This window comes from Channa argus, chromosome 4 (genome assembly GCF_033026475.1).
Source record: "Channa argus isolate prfri chromosome 4, Channa argus male v1.0, whole genome shotgun sequence".
Lineage (NCBI taxonomy): Eukaryota > Metazoa > Chordata > Actinopteri > Anabantiformes > Channidae > Channa > Channa argus.
This window is the reverse complement of record NC_090200.1, coordinates 14,415,990-14,438,887: the sequence shown is the minus strand read 5'-3', so window position 1 is coordinate 14,438,887 and position 22,898 is coordinate 14,415,990. Positions and strand designations below refer to the sequence as shown.

General features: G+C 39.8%; 1 protein-coding gene and 1 long non-coding RNA gene across 3 annotated transcripts in view; one reads left to right on the top strand and one right to left on the bottom strand.

The window, feature by feature from the left end:
• roraa (RAR-related orphan receptor A, paralog a) overlaps window positions 1–22,898 on the top strand; it is a 171,904-nt gene that overhangs the window by 10,127 nt on the left and 138,879 nt on the right. The window lies entirely within an intron of this gene.
• On the bottom strand, window positions 3,376–22,778 carry LOC137126269 (uncharacterized). Its single transcript, XR_010914296.1, has 3 exons — window positions 22,175–22,778; window positions 19,268–21,831; window positions 3,376–17,510 (listed from the first exon to the last, which is right to left on the bottom strand). It is a non-coding gene; the product is annotated as an uncharacterized lncRNA (long non-coding RNA).

Here is a 22,898-nt window from a genome sequence, read left to right as displayed (position 1 = left end):
TCTCAACGCACAAATGCTTGAAAGCATGCTCAGTGACTTGCACATGCCTGAATGCACACATACACACATACAAAAGTGTTAATGAAATGCTGTCCGTGCACATGGTTATATAGTATATTGGAAAAATGTGCGTTTGTTGTGAACCATCGTTTCTGTCACTTTTTTGATTTCAGGGTCTTCCAGAAATTCTGACCTTTTATAGACTCATTTAACTGAAAAAAATTCTAAAAAGAATTTAAAGAATACTGGCATCATGCTAGATTTTTTTGCCTTGTCTGACTGTACCATATGCAAAACAAGGACATTTGAAGAAAAAAACCCAAATGCTCTGCTCTTTGCGCTTTAAAAGATCTTTTGATGCTTTTACGTCATTTGTTATAATTTACCTACCATCAGTAACATCTGAGTGTCGTATGATCCTAGTAAATCAAAGTATGCGTCTACATCCTCAAACAGACATACAATGAAGCAAAGCACTTTTTCTTATTTTTTTTTTTAATTCAATAACAAGGTGTGCAGCACAGGTTCTCAGTGTGCAAAGCAGATGGTGAAAGGCTAGTGTATAATAGATCTCAATAATAACCGTAGAACATGCTGGGAGTGTTGGTGGATGGCACACAGCAGAGTAAAAGAAAGCAATGACCTTCTGTCCCATCATTTACCCCCTCATGCCCCCCATACCGATCTCAAATTACTTTGTTTTAGCCAATTAAAGCAGCCGGCTGAGCATCAAGCAGACTGCCATTTTTTGCTCACCTGGACCCATGTAACATTATCGCTCTGTCATCAGGAGAGATGGCTGTAAGTGGGAATCTCCGGCATGGCACGCTGCCACCTTAGACCCCACTGTGTTCACTGAGATTAATGCAGTGATTCTATCCAACATGCAAGAATCTCAGTCAGTTCTCTCACCTGTTCTCAGTGATAGCACTGCACACAGGTCCTCGCTGCAGGAAGCAATGAGCAAATGATAGTGGTGGTTATACCATGCTCCAAAACAGTTTTCACATATGTATCTAGTAATACTCTCCTTCACCGTTGGTGCAAAAAATGATGAGTTTCTAAATGTGCAAGGAATCTATTGTCCTTAAGTTGCCTTGTTGCTGATCAAGATACCATATGCTGAGAAATAATGGCTCAATAATTGAAAGATAGACGGCAGACACAACAATACTGTGGCACAGGATGAGTGAAGGACCAGAGTGTGTGGTGTTTAACAGCCATACGAGCACAGATTATGTGCTTGAAGGGGCTGAATTGAGTGCCAGCAGTGACAGTTGGGCTGGGAATTGAATGTGCCTGGGACGTACGGCTTGACTCCGCTCGGAAACACCACTGGGCCAGGGCTCATCTCTGTAGTCCTCCGCCTCCCTCCTACCGTAGCGGCATTGTGGCCTGCCGTTTGCTCCTCTTCACCGGGGGAATGGATGGGCCTCTGCTCCTGCTTGATGAGCACTCAATAATGGCTGCTTCTTTGAAAGCTGACGGGCCCGTTTGAGGAGGAGTGTCTTTTACTTTCCTCCAGCTTGCCTTGGCTGGGCATTCATCAGGCTGCCTGGCTTTGCTGTCCTGCCCGCACGATGGTGCGCCAAGGGGCTGAAACGTCTGTCATTTGTTTTACTTTCAAATAAAAGTTGATGATTTACCAATAAAAACTAAAAATAGTCTTTTGATGCTGTCTGGCGGCATATGGAGAAAGTGTTGCAATAGTTACATTTTCAGCACTTTGTCGTTCTAGAAATAAGACAAAAGCGATTTGTTTTTTTACTTTTTGTGTCTCCTCTGATATTGAATAGTGTGACCACAGATTTGGGTAGTGTGAACAAGTGAGTATAGAAAGTATAATAGATATTGAAAAATTGTCACGGGCACATGCTGAACGCTGCAAAACTACAATAAAAGCTTCTTTTCTTTACCATCTGATTCCATAATGTACTATGATGCAGGACCCCATTAGCTGTCTTGGAAAAACTGGGAGGACTCTAATACCAATATAAAGCTGTGTTTGAAATCGGGCCCCTCAATAGTTTGCACATTTTACAGCCTGTGCATCCTCTATATTTCAGCAATATATACAAGCCCACGAACCTTTATTTCACCTTTAAGCCCCCGCTTAAAGGTGAAGACTAGGTTGATATTTTCGTAGACTATGGATGATAGCTGGATATGATATGTTAATGATTAACCTGGTTGCTTATTTTACTGCTACCCTTGACCACTGGCATGTCTTTTCTCCCCAGAGGGAGCTGTTGTACCTGTTGCCCTTTTGTTCACTGGTGTACCAGTCTCCAGCTTCTGGAGACTCCATTAGGAAGTTGGAGTCGTCCTTGGAAATCTCCTCTCTGTAACTTCTCTTGTCTTCACTCTCTCTAGCCCCCCCCCCCCCCATTTCTTGCTTCCCCACTCTGTTTCATGTGCACTCCTTTTTCCCCATTTGAAACTAGGGCGAAGGTCAGAATGGCAAATTTGATATAAGAGCTGATGTGCTTCGTGGAGCACCTTGTCAACTCAAAACAATAGGTTTGCAGGAGCTATTATGCCAAATAAAGAATGTTCGCATATTCCCAGAGAAATGTCCTCCGCTAGACATTCCCAAAAGAGAACATTTGTCTGCATACTATTTTACCAGTCCTGGCCCAGTAAAAAATGGAGGTTGAAGCAAAATGAATTCATCTAACATGTGAGCAAATAAGTTCTTTCGCCTGGGAGATTGAAAAAGTCTTCCAATTTGCATGTATGAACCTTTTATTGTAGTGATTATTTTGATGTAGTCATTAAATTCTTAAATGGTCTCCGATACGTCGTCCTGTTCAGCTTTGATTTAAAATTTTAGCTTCATGTTCCAATGCATAATATAAATATTGCAGCTTTATTAGGCTGCACATAATGTCTATGAAGAAGTAGCAGATGTTAGCAGTTGCATAATGGAAAAAAAACAGCTGGCTGTGGTGTTGTACAGCAGTGTGATCAAATAGTTTTAATTTGATCTGACCTCGTTGTCTCAGTGGTATGTCTGAGCTGCCTCTTAGTAGAAGCTTACAAAGCACAGTGTCATCAAACAGGTCAGGATGAATGGAGACAAAAGCTAGTCTGATCCAGATATCTAAATAAAGCAAACTGTGCAGTTGAGGGTATTTTTTAAATAATAAAAAAAAAGACAACAAAACCAGACTAGTGACAGCATGGTAGTAAATCTATTTATTTATTATTTATAATTGTATTTGTATTTATTTATTTATTACAGTCTTAAACTTGTGAAATAATAAAAAAGACCCCAATTTTGAAGCACAATCCAGAGATGCTTGGTTGGATGGATGTTAATATGACTGCTTTACTCCTTTCCATTGTGAGACATCTCTCACAATCTCTCCGACTAGTTGTCACTTGCGGTTTCATCTCAAATTAAAATCATTTAGATGTGACGTTTTAGTTGGAGCACTAGTCCTATTAATTGAACAAATTGGAGAAAGTCTGCAGGGGAAAGGTAATCTCTGAGAGAGATGTTTTGGAATCCACAATTTAGAATTAAAAATCAGCTGCCTGGCTTTGATTGTGTGACAGCCAGTTTGCGGCAGCGCATGCAGGCAGCGCCTGCGCCCAAGGTCTCAGTGGCACTCAAGGCTCACATTGTCTTCATTAAAAGCGATTAAGGAATAGGTCAATTTAGTCTGCTTGGCTTGTTGGAGCCTTGCATTTCCTCCTATGAAATTTCTTTGTCTTCATTTGCCTAGGCTCCTCGGACTCAGGCAGTCACTCAAGCAGCAAATGTGATCCGTCACTATTTTATGCATGTTTACAAGTCTAATGGAATGTGAGTCATGGAAGTATAATTTTGTCAAAAGTTGTCATTTTTGCTTTTGTTTATGTGTAAATGTCTGCGTGTGCACACACGTTTAGGTTTTCTGTTTCAGTACACGTGCCATCTGGGTGCTGATGAGTTGCTGTCTGATTAGCAATGAAAAGCGTTGTTCACCCTGCAGTGTGAACTACTGTGAGCAATTAACTACACTAATATAAATCACCTTAAAATGTGTGTGGTTGATTTCATAAACATATGTGGATATATAAATGTTCTCCAAATCAAACATGAGGTTTTTGTAATGTTTCACCTTGAATGGATGCTGTTTCTGTGTGGCTGAATAGAGGTTTTTCCCCCTCTTGCGAATAAAAATACGAAGGCTTCACTGTTGCTTTTGGAAAGTGTACAGTATTGTGTGTAATCTTACAGTTTATCTCATTAACTCTTGTCTTTGAATACAGTTTGATATTGCAGCACTATCAGAAGCGCCTTTGATAGAGACATGCTACTGTATCCAAAATTTGTTGCAAATTTTTTTACTCCAGTGTGGCCACCTGTCAGTTTAGGTGGGCTGGAAATTTGCTCAGGAGAAACCAAGTGTAGATAGATGCAGCACATATGTCCTCAGATTATAAAGGATATTGTCTAATTATCCTGAATTTGCATCAACAAATATCTAAGAAATACTTGTTATAATAGTCTTATTTTATTTGCGTAATTTTACATTATTAAAAAGGAAATGTGATTTGTGTAATGCATTTGAGCAGAGAAATTTCTGTTGCTGTGTTGCTAATATTTGTATAACAACTTAGCAAAAGGAGCCTTTTGAAATTTCAGCTCATTGTGTTCCAGCCTATTCAGATTTCTCAGCCACAACACTGTTGTGTCCACAGACACTACAAGCACCTGTGACCGTGAAGCTGCAGTGCAAACCTTGAGGATGAATCACAGCGTAGTTTTGCAACACTAACACCATTCGTTTGTGCTTTCAAATTTAAATAATTTTCCAGTTTATAGTTTTTGATCAATTTCAGCACTTTTGGATTATATTTGTATAGCGAGCCTTGGGAAATGTTCCTTAATTGTATTACTACTGATGCTTTCTATTTGTATGAAGTAGGAAAGAGAGAAAAACAATGCACTGCCGTGTACAATACTTATACTGCAAAGTGGTTGAGAGCCTTAATTGGAACTCTCTGTAGTAAAATGTGGAGTGAAAGCAGAGAGTGTAAGGAGGAAAAGAGGGAGAGAGAGAAAGACCCAGACAGAAGGGGCTCTTAGATTGTGGGGCCAGGGGGAAAAAGTTCCCCCATGCTTGTCAGAGTTTGAGCAAGTTCAGAATTGATGGAGCCCACAGGCAGCATTGCTAATTTTAGTTGAAATCACCTAAGTGGTTTGGCTAATTTATCCAGGCTCCTCGGCCTCAGCCCCTGGTTTCTGGCTCTCCCCTGCCTCCCCCTCCCTCCCAGATATATCCACAGAGCGTGAAGGTACCAGGAGGTGACAGTGGGAACAGAAGGGTATTTTGTGCCCAGCTGATTTGAAGAGCACTGTGTGGTTTCAACCTGTGTCATACATTTGGATAATGGCAACCCACGTTCAACCATCTATTCCATTAGACGGTTTTAAACCATTCAGTATTTAACATAGAAAGTAGAATTTCAGTTTTAAACCACAAGTAGGAAAATAGAAGCAATGAATGTTACGTTATATTTCATATTTTAAATTGATCTTGATAGTTATTTACATATGACGATTTCATATCAGGCGATGACAATCAATTAAACTTGTATAATGAGGATATGGCAATTCGGATTTTGTGTAATGATGGTGTGCCAGCTGGATACGCTGAGCATGTGGAAGCTTAAAAAAACATCATTGCTGGCTTTTGAATGTTTAGTTACAAATCTGACAGTGCCTTCTTTTTTGTGCAGAAAAAAAAAACATTAAATTGCCATGAAGGCTCAAGGTTGGCACAGGAAAAATGAACATTTTGCTTCCCAGTAATTAAAATACTGTTGTATTTTTTGTGATTCAGCAAGGACAACCATGTCAAGATGTTGCTTATGTTCACCCCATGCTGATCAAGGTTCATATGGAGAAGTAAAAATGTCGTACTTCCTCAGAGGATCCCATTCACTTAAATTTACAGAATTGCTCAGTGCCCATTGCTAAGTGACAGCTCATAACTGAGAATTTAACTTATACTAAAGTATATCTTATATTTTACTTGTTTTAGTAACAGCAAATAGTGACTACATACATACATTTGTTGACGAGTGGCTTTTGGTTCAAATCAAATTAAAGCTTGCAAACAACCTGATATGACTTCACATAAAATTGTAACAGTGAAGCGACCGTTCCTCATTTGACGTTAAATACACGCTATATATTTCAAATAATGGCCTTATCTATTATCATCAAGTGGGGAATGTAAGATAGAGCATTATGTGAGAAACATTTTAAGACAGTCAAAACCAGATTGTGTTAGCAGCATGAACAAAACAGTGAATTGCACACTAACCTGGTGCAGTCATCCATTCACAGATCAATCATTCTGAAGGCAAAGTAAAGCTGAAACTAGCTGAAAGTAATGTTACCTTTTAATAATAAAAAAAAAAAACTCAAATTAATCTAATAAAAGCTTACAGCGACATTATTAGAACCCCTCCTGTTTTATTTGGAGACAAATTAAATATTAATTGATTTCTGGTCTTTGTGACAAACAGGTTAACCCCAGGTTCATATTCATCATAAAACAGCATTGCACAGGGGTGTATGTAGCTGTGAGTTTGCACAGAAACATTAAAGTCTATTAAAAGTATGATAGCATTCAAAAGATTTTAACAAAAGATGTATGATGAAAATGCCTTTTGCTTTATGGCTATAAGGGAAGTACATATACATTTAATTTTCTCCTAATTGTGAAAATAATCTTAATACAAACAGCTTGTGTTTCTAGTGTGGTTTCTTGAAAAACATATTTTCAGAACAGTGAGCAAGAGGAGAGGAGATGCTGTATTTGCAGTCTAGTGTGTGGGCTAGCAGCTTTTGGCAGACGAATGTAGGGGTTTTATGTGCCAAGCACCTGGTCAAACTGCAAACAATGAGGGGCTTATGGATTCTCTTTATCCAACAACGACTGAGATGATACCTAGAATGTTATAGCTCTTGTGGGTCCTTTTAAGAAATGCTGATGCACAGTAATGCTCAGCACTTCTGGTAGCTGTGGAAATGTTTCCCAGCTACATGTACTGTACACTTATGTATAGGTGCTGTACAATCCATACACCATTGACATATTAATCTTAGTTTATCTTACAGTTCTGCTGTGTCTTAAATTGCTCATCACTACCTAAAGAAAACAGCCTTCCAGGTTAGCCAAGCTGACCAAAACCAAGCATCAACTCTTTCGCACAGATCGAGTGAAATAGAAATATATGAGGAGACTATTGTTGCACTCAATTAGCTGAATCGAGATAATGCATATCTGCAGCTTAAAATAATATTTGCAAGACTGAGTTTGAGCGTGGAGGATCTTGCTTGAGTCTTTAGCAGTGATCTAATAATGAGTTCCACAGATGGGTTTGTTGGCTGAAGCTCTGCTCTCGGGCCACTATGTATGCGGTAGAGAGTGTCAAAGTGTCTCCTGTGCAGGATCATCTCCAGGTTTGGGGAATGGATGGTGTCTGCCAGACATGCTGGCAGTCAGTGGGCCTTCTCTCATGCACTACCTGGGCTGGAGCTCAGCCAGGGTTAATTATAGGGGAGCTCCAGAGTCTTGTGTCACTAAGGACGGTAGACAGAATATTGTCATACTGCCATGTCCTATACAAGAAAGACAAGTGTAAAAGCACACCTGCTCAGCCAGAGTTTCAGCAGAGTTTCGCTCTGCCACAGTCATTCCTCTGCAGGTCTAAAATGAACATTTGCCAAGAGCCAAACGGCTGATAAAATTGTTCTAGTCTTCACAAGCTTTGTCCTGGGCCACCATTGTACACCTGTCTTAATTTAAGAGAAATCAACAGATCTCCTCCATCATTAGCATCACACCCCGTATGACATTTCAGACTAACAATGGACAGCTTTAAAATAAAAAGGATCTAAATTTTTAAAGCAGAACCAGAGATGAATTCTTTTTCCCAGCAAAAATCTGGTACCTACATTACCCATGATGCTGACTGTTTTGTTAGAAATTTAGATTTTTTTTTTTTACACTGCTATCTAAATCATGTTCCTTCTACAAACGAGGAGGATCCGTGTGTCATTTTCTTCAATTGTTTTGGCAGGTTCTTAAGTTAGTTGGTCCAACTCTTTGGTCTAAAGCAAGATAGGCTGAGAAGTACTGGAAGAAATGCAATCAAGCTATGTGCATTTTTGAGGTTTCCAGAGAATGATTTCTATTGACTGTGGTGATCCCCTGACTTGATGGTATAGTGCCATTATAATATCAAAATTTTTCCTTGATCAACACTTGACATTTTGTGAAGTGACAGACAGTTTTCCGTTGTTTGTTTTTAGTCATACTACAGAAGCACCAGCATTGGTTTAAATGATTCACTCTTTACACAGTCCATCAGAACAGCAAAAATAATTAAATTCATTATCCCCATAGGATGTTTCCAGACTCCTCCTCTAGTCACCAGACCAATCTTGTTATAAATACTTAAGAATACTGTCATATCCTTCTGCCGTCCTCTTTGGAGCACATTCCTGATTCACTGTTGTGACCCATTGACCTTTCCTTTACCACCCACAGGGCAAAGTTTTCACTTGTATATAACATCTCTTAAAACTTAAAGGGCAGATTACCATGAACATAACTGAACACTGTCATACTCCCTCGAGGATCTCTGACCATGTGGTCATCATATGACCTTTTCTTTGGTGCCACCCTTGAAACAAACTATCAGTTTTGTACACAAAACTGACTAATGGTCAAATTGTTGTGAATTCTGCTTTAAATATTAATGGTCAATAAGGGATGAACCTTAGAGAGTTCTGTGCCTGTCTGTTGTCTACTGTATCTTTCAAAAAAGTTTCAACTTACTGTAAATGTAAAACATTTCACAATCCGCATGGCTGATACCCATTATATTCTGTGTGCATATTCATACTTTCCACAGGACAAACCCATATGAACTTTGTGATTCAGTGACCTTTTACATTTTGAATCCCCCTGGCAGCTTTTGTTCTAAGAACATGCGTATTTTAGTTAACACTTTTGTATTATGAGGTGTAATGAACATTGCAGCTCTTTAGTCTTTCTTAGTTTATCAGAAGGCATTATATGAAAAGGTCATTTCACACAGTTTTATGGTTTTCTTAATTGTTTACTGTAAATCCAATGACTCCAGCTTGTCCGATCCGATTTAGGAGTGTAGCGTAAATTAGTTTGCGAGAAACGAAAAATTTGTCATCCAAGTATTTTCAAGGTCCTTTACAAAGTTTCCCAAAGTGAATGGTGGAGTTGGGAATCTAAAAGCAAGTTGTGCATCTATCGACTCTCATCTGGCTTTTCTCTAAAGTAAAAGTGTGTTACTTCCCTTTTTTAACTTAGACAAGTGTCTAGTCATGGCAAGCTGGTGCACACTGGCCTAGAAAAAAAAGAACAGCTTGTATTGCTGAAGTTTCCTCCCCTGTCTAGTTATTTTTAAAAATGCCCCATTTCCGCCATTGTTGTGGCATTGTTTTGACCTTACACAGAACAATTTTTCCCAAGTCAAATTAGCTTTCACTATTCGAAGAACGTTATAATATAATGGTTTGACGGTTCTGTCTGCGAAATATATAAAAATGGAACCCCCATGCCATGGGGGTTAATAATATTCCTCGTCTTCAACAAGTACCTTGGGATCCTAAATGTCCTTGAAAGCAAAAGGCCTCTGACTTATGCTGGGCAAGTTGCAGCACTCATGGGTAATAACAGTCTACTTTACCAATTCCATGCACAATGTTATCGGGATGATTCACATGTTTCGTCCACTGACGGCAATAACATAGGTCGGTGGTCCAAAGAAATCAAAATGTTTTCTAGCATACTAGGATAATATCCAGTGAAGATAACTGGCAAAATCCTTTTCTTGTCATTACTTATTATATAATCTTCTTTGTGCGTGAGAAAAAGCATCTTCTGCAGGAGATCAATAGCAGCTCATCAGTCTTTCGAATGCACCAGCGTGAGAACTAAAGTCAGCCTTCATGCAAGTCAATGAGCACCTGGAGCGCTTTTCCCAGAGGCTGCTAAGTGTGCATAGCAAGGGGACTACCAGGGAACTGCAGCAAGGTCTCACAACCTGCTTTGATAGGACAGAGTCTGAGAGACTTCGTGTGGAGACGCTGGGCCCGTCGAGGTTTACACCACCTGTTTGTTTCCCTTCGCCTGAGCAGCACAGATCTTACATGCCTTTCTGTGTCCAGCCCGCTGGGAATTGGGGTGTTAGATACAACAAAAAAGGTGACTGAGGAGTGCTGAGTTCGGGATTATGATTTATTAATCTGCACTCCTTTAAATTCCAAACTGAATGGTGTGGGTCTGTGATGCACACTCTTGGGAGTAATCTTAAAACACAGAACAATTCAGATTCACCAAAGACTTGTCTTCTTTAACAGCTGGAGAATAGACAATATGCTAGCACAGTGCAGCCAAGGGACATGATGAGCAGTCCCCAGGCCAAACGATGTGGAGGTCATGGACAAAAAGTTTATCTTTTACTGCACTTTAAGTACTCAAGCAACAAACTGACTTTGCCTAGGAAGCTATAACCTAGAGGTAGAGTTATGCTACTGTATACACTGTATATAGGTACTGTCGTTTTTTTGGCCACTATTTGGTTAAAACCAAATGAAGAAAGGCTTCTGATACCAAGTTTTTCTGTCACATGTGCTTTGAGGTGTGTGTTAATTTTGAAGTTGGGTATGATTACAGTTAATTTGGTCCCACCTGTGAGACTACAGGAAAAAAAATAGTCAAAGTCAACTGTTCTGGTACAGTAATGGCTTCAGGTGTACTTCTACCGTGGAGATTCTTCTAGCAGGAGAGATTTTTTTATTTTTATTCTGCCAGACATTTCTTTGGCAATTTTTCACTACTTGACTTGGCTCTGTGTATGCACATGTGAGGCCAGCCAACAAGGTGCTTAAAGAAGCAACAATGTTGAAGCATACACATGTCAGAAAGTGTTAGTTTAACATTATTGCTTTTTTACATTTTACATGTGCTCATGTTAGTATGTGCGTTTATATAAAAAATAGTGCAACTATTCAAATAAAATATTCTTTTGTCAAATTTTCAAATGTCCATTTTAAATTCTTGTCTTGAATTTAAAACACTCTGGGACAATTTAATAAATACTTAGGCCATGCACATTCTCTGCTGTGATACGTGTCTCTGCAGAGATATCAGCTGCATGCCAGATCTCACTTGAGCTGCATATGAAGTCAATTATGTGCAGCCATTCCCCTTGGTAATCCATAGATGTCACTTAAAATGTTTTTCTCTTTGGGGCTACTTTGAAATGTCTAATGTGAAGGCCATCCATCATTACAGATGTTAAGGTCTCTACTGTGGTGTGTCAGACAGTTACAGTAGTCGTGAAAATATGAAGCATTCCTAACAGCACCAGCAGTGTGTGAATAAGTATATGGGTACTCATATATGTGTATACTGTAAGTGAAAAAGTATGTGCATTTGAAAAGTGGGGGAAAAAAATTTGTATCTCTATATTTCTGTATATTAAGTGACGCCATACTTAAAAGCAGTATATGAACAGTGTATGAACAGAAGATTTTTGTCATAAAAAATATTCAGAATTCATTTGATACACTTAGATTATAATGTATGTAAACTGACTTCCTCTTGTGCATGTTTGTAGATATTGAAATGACAATTAAAAATTGCACTTATTGCAAAGTGATCAGTGTGTCTGAATGTTGCCTTTGTACTGGCTGTCTGGGATTTCCTTTTAAAGTTCTGTGTGAAAGGGCAAAGCTGCTTCTCTGTCCATTAGAGCAGAACTACTATCCTTCACCTGACAAAGTTTATGAAAGGACACAGACGTTTCCAGTCTACTTCATAGAGTTCAGCATAGCTCTGCCTTGGGAGCCCAAGTTTTGCGTTTGAAGAGTGGATGTGAGGGGTAAATGGGACGGGGGTGATGGGCCGGTGGGGGTCTGTATGAGCGGACACGGACGCAGGGATGTGAATAGATGGTCTAAAATAAGAAGTAGCCCCTTGGTCAGAGTTGTGGCAGATGGAGGCTCAAAGAATGAAATGATGCCAGCATTCTTTGTGCAGTCTGGTGCCAGCAGTGCACTCGATGGACCGCTTGAGACCAGGGCAGGGCCGATGTGATAAGACAGCTGCCTTAGCCTAACCTCCACAAGGTCATTTTGACCAGATAGAGCATCGTTCTGATGAGTCGAGGCACCCTGAATCCACGGAGGGGCGTATTCGTTGAAAGTGAAACAAGTCATGATTTTTTTACGCTCTGAAACTTGATAAGTTTTTCCAAGAAGTATTATTAACGTTTGCGGAAGTTATGGAGAGCTCTCTTATGTGAGAGTGGCAAGAAGTTATATTGATTGTGAAAGTTTTAAACATTAACACTCTGTTTCTGAACTATGTTTTAAATGAGCTACCCAGCATTATCAAAGCAAAAATTAGCATGGAGAAAGTTTGGAGGTACTAATGACTTTGACTGTCCCTGTGGAAAGGCTTACTGTTCCAGAGAAGTTGCAGTGTGTGAGTGTGTCTGTCTGTGTGTCTGTGTGTGTGTGCACACGCGCGTGTGCATTTGTGTGTATATAACACAGCAAGAGCAGAGTGTGATTCACTAGTTAATAAATCATGCCAGATGAGTTTATCGTGGAGATACAGAAGCTCCTCTGGGTCCTGAGCTAACAGCGAGTATCTGGGAGCTGGTATAACACATGATGAAATGCCGTTGTCATGTATATCATTTTTATAGCCCCTAACGTTTTACCTTCATTGCTGTCAAAGGGGCAGGATGAGTGACTGTGTATCAAATATCCCAATGTGTTGCTTTAAGGAGGATCCAGCTGACTTATCAGACTGGAACCATTTGGCTCATGCACCATAGTCAGTGCCACAGCACCTTAAAATCAGTTTTTATCAGCTTAATCCAGTTTGATTATCTGCTGGCAACAAATTAACTATTCTTGTTTACTGTAATTGAGTTTTTCAGTGAGTATTTGGTAATTCTGCTGAACTTTCTCATCCTCGCTTTCACAGGAGCATTGATAGTATCTCCCTTGTGTTCACTGAATATGGTCTTATCTTTATGCAGTGGATGCAGTTGTCATGCATTGGGGAGTCTATGTGGATAATCATCATTAAACTGACTTAATAGGTTCTGACTGAGTGACTAAATAAGTAACTTGTAACAGCTTTATTTCAGCATCTTGCCCAACTAAGAAAGGATATCCTTACCATGTCAGTATTTGTTATTATCACTATTATAATTATTTTTTCTAACATATTTGTGGGGGTTCAGACGTTTTATTTTTTTTATTTGGAGGAGACCGAACTCTTTGGAATGACTTTGAAGGCAATAGCGGGCAGTGCACCATTCCTCCTGTGCTCCTCTGAGGGAATAGAAGTCAGTATAACGGCTATCTCAGCTAATGACTTGGGAGAACAAACCTTGGTCTCTTAACATCTAAGACTTATTATTTTTAGCTCTGGCCAATGCTAAGCTTATCCCTCTTACAGGGAGAACGTTTTGTGATATCAGATGTGGAAATTAAAGCTAAATGACTTAAGGGGGAAATTGCCCACACTGCAAGTAGGCTACTCTGACCTTCAATAAAGCTAAGCTTGACATGCCTATTTCGGCCCTTTTTTGCTCAAGTCTTTTCAATTCAGCGCGTTTGTAACAGGATGGCTCAGTATTAACTTCAATAAGTTTTCTTAGTTTGTTTTGGGTTTTTTTCAAAGTCCTTTTTTTTCTGGAATTTTCTTTCCCTAAATGTTTTAACTTTGTGAATTCTGATCCATATCAACATCTAACCACAAATAATTTGGAATAAACCACTGAGTTATTGAAAATTCCCATGATCTTTTCACATGAATTCTCAGTTGATCAGCATTTAGATAAAAGGTTATGTATTGAAAACAGACCAGAATGAACTCAGAAGTGCAGAAACCTACAGTGGGTTGTCTGCTGTTGAGTTTTGTTGCCAACATCTTGCAGGTAATGATGTAAAACAAATTTTTTGAATCAACAGTGTTTTACATGTATGTTTGTTATGTTTGTCTTTAATTATACTCCTGCTCTTTGCATGACTTATCATGGTAGATTTACTTAAAAGCAAGCCACAGTTCCTTTATCAGTTCTTTTTTCTATGGATTCAGTCAGGCTTAAATGACAAAGACATAGGCAGTAAATGAATGTATGAAAGTTCAGACTACACAGCGTCATTTAAAAGTTACCTGTTATAACACTTGTTGGTGTTTTTTTTTTTTTATTGACAGTTAATTTTGTAGTTGTAATTTTGTAATCTCAGTGGCTGAATGGGATGGACTGTTTTGAGATTTTATCGTAATATGCCCACTCTCACCTTTGTGCTTTCTGGTTTGCAGAAGAGCTCAGAACTTCAAAGTTCCTGCCGATGTTTTTGACTCCTTCTAGTAATGAGATGAAGTACAGTACATAAAGGGAAGAACTCTCAAGATACTTTTTCCAAGGGGCTTTGGAATACATTTGGTAAAATGTTTATGATGCCAAAGACCAGGGCTGGCTTCTCATTAGCTCATCTACCCATTGCAAGTGTTACAGCTGCATTCGTCTTTTGGGTTAATCTTCAAACGCTCCCATATTTATACCCATCAAATACCAGTGACTGCCTGCAACACCCTTGTGTGCATTCGGGGAACTTGCTTAGTTAAACGCCACAGAATAAATGCAGAAATGTGAGCTAAACTTGACAAGATCAAACACACTGGTGAGTGTACAGACGCTGGCCAGTGTTCTAAGTGGGCTGCATTATTCATGTTCTCCAACATGGGGTTCCTAATGAGAGTCTGGTGGCTGTTTTTGGAGTTAGAATCATGGAAATCAGTGTGACCCGTACTGGAGTACGTGGACAAAGCTTTGTGGTACTGTGAAAGTGGAATTAAAGGCCGACCAAGTTCATCAGCACATCAGTTCCGAAGAGTTTTGATTTGAGTTCTGGAAATCATTCACATTTATCACAGGCTTACATATTTTTAAGTCTGTCTCAAAGTACTGTATGTATCTGCCTTTACACTCATAAGCTATTATTTTAAGTATAATATGACATCAGTAGAGGGGATGATGATGAGAATTAATGACAGAAAGAAAAATGTTCTGCAGTTTTCCTCAACGGTGATGCTTAGTTTTTCAAAGCATAATTTTTCACATAACTAAAGTTTTGTTAACAGTATAATATGCCATTTTGTGATGCTGTACACTTGACACTCCCCCCAGAGGGTTGCTCTCACATCAAGCAGCTAAGGCCTGTGGTTAAATGCAAAATTTACTGCTAGCATTGTAATAAGCCTTTGCAACAAAATAAGGATTATCACCCCGCGGCGTGCTGGTTCAGTGGGAGGACGCTGAACCAAAGGCTGAGTATCCAACCTATTAACACCACATATCCCTTGAAGAGTAAGCAGCAAGCTGCAGTTGAGCATGCTGTCTTCATCCTTGAATCAGAACTGGCAATAACATATTCAGACTGAAGGGCCTCAATTAGACACTTTAAAAGTCTGTGTAATTGGTGTCTTTCTGCAGATTGCCTGTGGATATGTAGCGCTCAAATTAATACAGCCCAACTTTATGTCTGCAATGCTGTGATTGTCATGCTGTGCGGTGGTGGCAAGGTAAAGGAGACGCTGGGATTTCTTTTTACTTCTTACAGGGCGCTTCATTGCATCAGCCACCTCTGCTCAGAGGTCCTTTACAGTATGTTGCCCTGACCCATTCGCCTGTACTGGGTTGTGTATCTCCTATATATAGTGTATATTGTACGCACGAAAACACTTAAAACACAAAAACACACTAGGCAGACACACAAACACACATTCATTCATATACATGTTAAACCACAGACACAACCATCACTATACTCCTATAAACTGTTACATCATAAGAGTAAACACAGCTGAGTTTTGATAGTGATTTCAGAATTTTTTGATAATGGTCCAAAACATCTGATCAATAGAAACTGTCTATCCAAAACAACCAAAAGATGTTTTACCGTTTTGTAATTTGGTAATCTAGCAGCTGTAATAAACATCACACTCACCTAGTAATCACAAAAGCCCCACAAAAGTTTGTCGGCTGGGGTTTGTGGGCAAGAGACTGTAGTTCCAGGTGTTTGTGCCTAACCCTGACCAAACCGCTATGTCTACCCAGTTCAATCAAGCTGGGGGGGGGGTTAGATGTTTTTTTTTACAGTGTTAGTCCATAAATGTCATTGCTAGGTGTTGTTTTGTGTTAAATTGTCTTAACGAAGAGAATATGCCTAGGCTTTTATTTCAGATGTGGCTTTTGGTACATAGGCACAAATAAGTTATGAAATTGTATTTGAGATATCTTGCAAATAGTCTCACCAAGGTCAAATAAACTTTGGAAAGCAGAGGAAATTGTTTGACATCCTACAATGTGTTAACAAGCCATCACTAGTTTATGGCACTGATGTAGATGTCTTGGAGAAAAACAAAAAGGTAGAAGGATACTCCCTGGCACTAAATGAATACTAGTGGCTCTAAAAGCTGGGATAAAGGTTTGGTTTTGGTTTCCGTAACAATTATTGTTTCTGCCAATTCACTGTAAGTGTTTGGCTTTTATGTCATTGGGACAGTGTTCACAAGCAACTAGCTACAGTATAAAAACATCCTGGTGTTTGCAGTGAGAACTGTTTCCTCTCTCAGTATTAGCTGTATAGTAGCTCTTTGTCTCTTCACCATGACTATGTAGACAAGTGGACCTATTCTCCAATCCAAACGGCTCCAGTGTGCCTTTTCACTGCCCATGCAGTGCTCTGTTACACACTACACCAAACACGTGTGGCAAAGGAAAGTGCCAACCTCTACCTCCAGAGTGTGAGTTTTCTCAGCTTAAAGGCACTCGGCATGGCTACCAGTCCCTCCCAGAAGGGACCTGGTTAGAGGCCAGTACCTGCAGAGCCCACTCGGGTCCCAACAGAGCCCCACAGCTGGCGGCTGATGGGCTACGTGCGAAGGCTTGTCACACTCACCCCGGTTAAGGAGCAGCTGGGGGTCCGGTTGAGGCAGCAGGCTCTACCCATGGATCTGACGCTGGCCTCCTTCTCTGTGCCTCCATGCTGGCACAAGCTCATGAATGTTTCAGCGAAGAGTTGTGAGGTCTGCCTGGAAAGCTTGGCCTCATCTTGAAATCCTTGAGCCATGCTGCCTCACCTCACCACAGAGACACAGTTCCTCATTGAGGAGGCTGAGATGTGGTCAATCAGATGCAGATATTGAACTTCCTGCACTCTGATATTGTCTCTTCCTCCAAGTGTACATAGCAGCAGGTTGGATTAGAGCACTGGGCATCCGAGTTTTGCTCTCTCTCCGACTGTTAACAATCCCCGTATCGAAATCCTGTCAACACAGTGCTTTGTGTCTTCCATCAGCATTTTGTTGTGTTGTTCATCTTGAATAGCTCAGTATGCTTCTGGAAGTGTTCATTCTGGCAGACATCTGAAAGAGCGATACATCCAATACTAATGAGGCTTCTTTGATACTCAAACTGCATCGGCACTTATGTCACTTTACAGTTCTTCTTTGTCTCCCTAACCTAATTTATCTGAATTGTGACAAGAAATGCGCTGTTGACAAACTGACACAAGCAATAATACACATTAAAGATAGACATTTGCCTTTGTTATTACCTTATCAGTTCTGGAAAACAGCCATAACTGATTTTGTACACAGTTACAGTATTATGACGTTCAAATTTTATTCATGCACAGTCAGCAGGCGTGTTTCTTATTCTCCCTTTGGTCAATGACTTCAGCTTGTAAGCTTCCTGTTTCCAGTAATTAAAGGTGATATGTGTGTGCGAGTGGGTCTGTGTGTAAAAGCAAGGGAGTGTGTAACTTGACTAGACTCTCCTGTGTCAGTGCAGTGGTAGCCTCTGCCCCGTAGAAGGTGCAGGCTGCTGCCACTGCCCACTCGCTGACTAAGTAAAGGCTACATTTGCATAATTGTCTGTTTAATTGGTGGGCAACTGCCAGAATATGGTCCTTTTTTTTTTTTTGTAAGCTGCAGAGTCCACACTAAATTTGTTACAAAGATATGGGGGTAGAGATTACAAAGCAAGCAAACTGCCAGCTCATGGCTTTCTTCTGCTTAACCTGATAATCGTTTGCGCTCATAAACACTTTTATGCCCACGCACATTTTTTTGAGATAATTTGCCAAATGATTTTAAAACAATCATGTTGCTTTGAAGTGACAAGAGTATCCACTATGATTAAGAAATTTATCCTATCTCTGAAAATAGGAAGAGGAAGTAGTTCAGTAGAATTTACTGTATTACTAAATATATTACAATGTTATTTCTATGCCAGCAGCCTCTGGCTTAGGGCCTAAGAGGCTGCTCACTAATATAAATTGTTGACTTGAAAAATAATTATCGTGAATAGATCAAGATCATTTTAACTATCCGTTTATCCAGTTTTCTCTCTGCTGAGGATGCAACACATGATGAGGGTGCCATCTGCATTTTTACAGTAGTAGTGGAAAAGATTTAGTGCCCAGTCGCTCTTTATCAAACTCTCCACATGATCAAATTTCCATCCTGTTTTTGTCTCCAAGGCTTCAGCTGTGGCCTTGTAAAATGCACTACTGCCTGACAATTAACTGAGAGACTGTGAACTATGATTAATGTAATTAATATTTTGTGCAGAAGAAGTGGAAGAAAGACTGAAAAAAAAAGAACATAAAGCTAATTTTAATTGAATCAATCCATGGGAACAGGTCAGGGGAGCAAGCTGGATTTCCCTCTGCTATCTAGTTCCAATTGACTGGTACAAACATAAAGGTGTACATATGGCTTGTTTTTTTCTGAATAAGATGGTGGAGCCTCAGCCTCCCTCTGAGAGATGGTATTCAAGTATGCCCTTATCTTTTCTCCCCATGCTGGCTTGGCATATTGGGAAATACACTATTTAGGAAGGACTATACGAGAGACTGTTGAATCTGTAACTTTGTTCCATTTGACACTGCCTCAGCTCTGCAGGGTGTTGTGCTTTGGCATACAGTTTCAGTTTTCCTCACTGGTGAGGCTTGCGATCACTCTGTGTATAGGCTATCAGTGGTGGGTAGAGGGCTCTTTTGAAACTGACTATAGGATGAGTGTTTGTGCCCACTGCCGTTGCATTTGCTGTGCTGGGCAGCCTCTGATCAGTCTGGCACAGCCTCCAATCCTATTCTATGTTCAAAGGTAAAGCAGACCTCTCATAGGCCCAGTCTTTGATGTACTCGTCGACACCAGAGTCATATCTCTGCCGCTGCACATCTCCTAGCAGACGACAACAGCCAGTCCTAAGAACGAAGGAAAAAAACTTAATATGCAAGTCACAATGCATTTCTACAGCCATGGTTCATATTCAGTTGCAGGCCTGAGTCTTAAGAATGTTTGATATTATTTACGGGAAGAGCACAACAACAGCAGCACAAAATGGAGAATTAAAAGGGCTGCTGCATTTAAGCCTCCAGTGCTGGTTGGTTGAGAAGCTGAGCCAGGATTAGCAGTAGAACAATGGTTTGCTCACAATGAGCATCCTCCATATAGCACATCACTGTATCTGCTGCAGATGGAAGGCTCACCTAGAAGCATTGAATTGAGACAGAATTTTCTCTTGTTTGTTCATCAATCTTTGGATTTTTAATGACTTAAGTGACATGTTATATATCATTTAGTCTGATATACGGTGCTTGGCCAAACTCCCCAACACCCATTTTGCAGATTTCCTATGGTGTTTAAATAAGCTTGGAAAAAAATACAAATGATTTCAATAAGGGGCTTTAACATTTCACATCACCCTGCTTGTTATGCATTTTGCCAAAGACTGAGCATTGGACAAATGAAATCAAATCTGTTCTGATGCAAGAGGTATATAACCACCACAGCATCTCTGAGGAGTATCTGTCTTAATGATTTATTCCGCCACTAGGGCCTCTGAGAATTACCAGTTGAGGGAGACATTCACGCCGTCATTTGAGTGTTGCAAATGAGTGTCCCTTGGATGCCTAATGGGAGGAAGAGGAGCTAAGAAAAGTAAGGAGATGCCCCTTTGCTGGCTTCGTATTGAGATAAAGGAATTATACCGTAGACCTTTCTGATTCTAGTTTACTGAGAAGACAGCCAAAACACTTGGCCATGGTTTTTTAAGATATCACCTCCATGCCATGAGGTTAAGAAACTTGAAGCCTGCAAAGAGTGAGTCAGTGTGGAAAGTTTTAGTTATTATCGGTTGTCATGAAAACAAAGCGGCGCCTATTGAATAGACATCTTTGCACAGAGACACACCCACAACAGAGTATCCTGGGACTATACAGTGGTGACAAATATACTATAGATGATTTAACATCTGTCCTTGCAATCGCTGGATTTCCTTCCTGATTTCTCTGGGTAATGCATTCAGAAGCTTTGCATACAGAGGGTAATCAGCATTGGTGTCAGTTTTCATCTACTCCATACTCATTGTAAATGCTTACCTTGCTTGCTGTTAGACAACTTGTCATGTTGAGCTTGTCTAAAGGCTCGGCCATCACAAGGGGGATTTTGAAAGAGGAAGAGATTTGCTGCATACCACACCCATGCTCTTTAGTGGAGTGCCAAAAAGTGCAGTTTTGATGTGGAAAAACACCTTGAAAAGCAGTAGTTAATCCGCTGCGATAAGCTCTTTGTCAGCTGTTCATGTTACAGGAACAGTCAACAGAATCCAATCCTTACACACATGCCATAGCCAGGATTATAACAGTTTTTGTTTGCACATTGGACACAAGAAATGAAAATGGGATAGATCCTTCTGAAAGAATGGGTTTTACCAAGTTGGATCCTTGAGTGAAAATGTCTTCCATTTTCTCTCAGGAACCCTGTATAGAATACTTAGTGTTATTGTACAATTACAGGATCAGATGAGTATAATTTAACAACCTCTTGGATTTATGTGATATGCTTGCTGTGTGCATCCAAATATAATGTATATGTTTATGAAGTATTTTCTTATTTTTCTCAGTCAGAATGCCTGTTCAGATATTCAGCACACTACCTATCTGAGTGCACTAGTGCCACTCAGGTTAAAGATGCGGTGAAGCATATCAAACATATTTAAATGTTTACAATAGCAGACAAATAATATACACTAACGCCAAATAGGTTTCAGACACTTATCTCACAAAATAACTCAATTCACAGCTTCCTGTACTGCTTTCTTGCAGAAATGTGATGTAGACAATAACATGACAATCATTGATAATCTACAATTCTGCAGATGCTTGATTGGGTTTGCTATAAAAACTACCTGAAAATATGTGTGTAATGTCTTTGATGGCATTTTTACTGTACTTTGTACCAAAAAACAAAGATAAAAATAGACAAATAGTAATAGAGAGAAATAGTAGAGTTAATTTAAGTGAAGTTGGAGTCAGGTAGACAAAAAACAGAATAGTAAGCTTACTAACAGTGTCAACTTTATGCAATTCAATGTTGGGTTTACTGCTGGGTCTGCTGCCCCCAACCGGCAAAAAAATCTAATATTACAGCTTTAATGTCTTCGTATTGTAGCAATGATCCACAGAATTGCCCACAACACACACAGTAGCAGAAAATTACAAATAGAAATACTTATTTCATGGTTTTTGGGGGAAATTGAAGGATTTTTTAGCTTACCTCAGTCAGATTTTTCTGAGAGCCAGAATCTAGTGGCCAGGAAATGAAGCATTGCCTATGTTCGCTATTGCAGTCCAGCAGTGGTAGCTCCAAAAAGTGATCACACAAGGTAGTAAAGGACCTTGGGCGTGAAGGATACAATTTTAGTCCTACAATAGATTGTACTTCTTTTCAACATAAGTGAATATTAACTTCACTTGCTCTCTCCCTCTCTACACTTTCCCAAGGCTTCCAACTTGTTTAATATAAAGTGTATATAGCCTAGTACGTTAGAGAATATGGTTTTTGTGTTGTTTTTTGTTTTCTGCTGATGGTGAGAGAAAATACATACACGAGTGTAGAATTTGTTTGTTGATCAAATGTATTGACTTACTAAGACGCCTTTGTATGCTCAGCAATCATCATAAGAGCAAATAATGTGTAAACTTACCCCTCTACTACATCTCTTCCATCTATTTTATTACCTTATAATCTCCTGGACAGAGTGGAGCTTTGCAGCGACCAGCGCATTTAAACCCTTTGGAACCAATTGTAGGAGAAAGGCTGTCTTGGGATGCCCTCAGTGGAGAGCAGCTAGGCTCATTAGTTAAATCCCCACCGTGGGCTAATACAGCCCTCTAGGAGCGAAGGAGAGAGGGGGAGAGAAGAAGACATTTCTTTGACTTCTTCTCATGGGTTTCTTTCCCACATTTTCTTGCATGCATCAGCAGCTAAGAAGGTGATGCACATCCCCAGTTTCGAAGCCGCCTTCAGCATTCTATTGAAGCTCTTCATTGGTGTGTTTCACAGACTTGGGTGCTGTGATGGTGGTCAGATGTAATGAATCTGAAACAGGAAAATCACAAATGTCAATGAAAAACCCAAATATTTAAAAAAATACCGACACTTAATGAAACATTCCAATGGTTCTTTAGAATGTGATCAATCTGAGCATTTCCATTAGTAACTGGGAGTAAAACTCTTGTTTTGTTCATAATGATTGGGGAACTGGAGGCCACAATGCAGGCAGGTCCCCACTTAACCAGAATTTATCTTTTTGGCAGTAAGAGGAGGGGATTTGAATGCTGTTATCTATGGCCTCCCCCTTGAACAAGTAAACAGCCCATTTATTATTAACTCAGGTTTAAGGTAGAGCATTAATCCTCTCTGACAGTTTGCCTACTTGTTAAGGCAGCCAGTTCTTCCTCC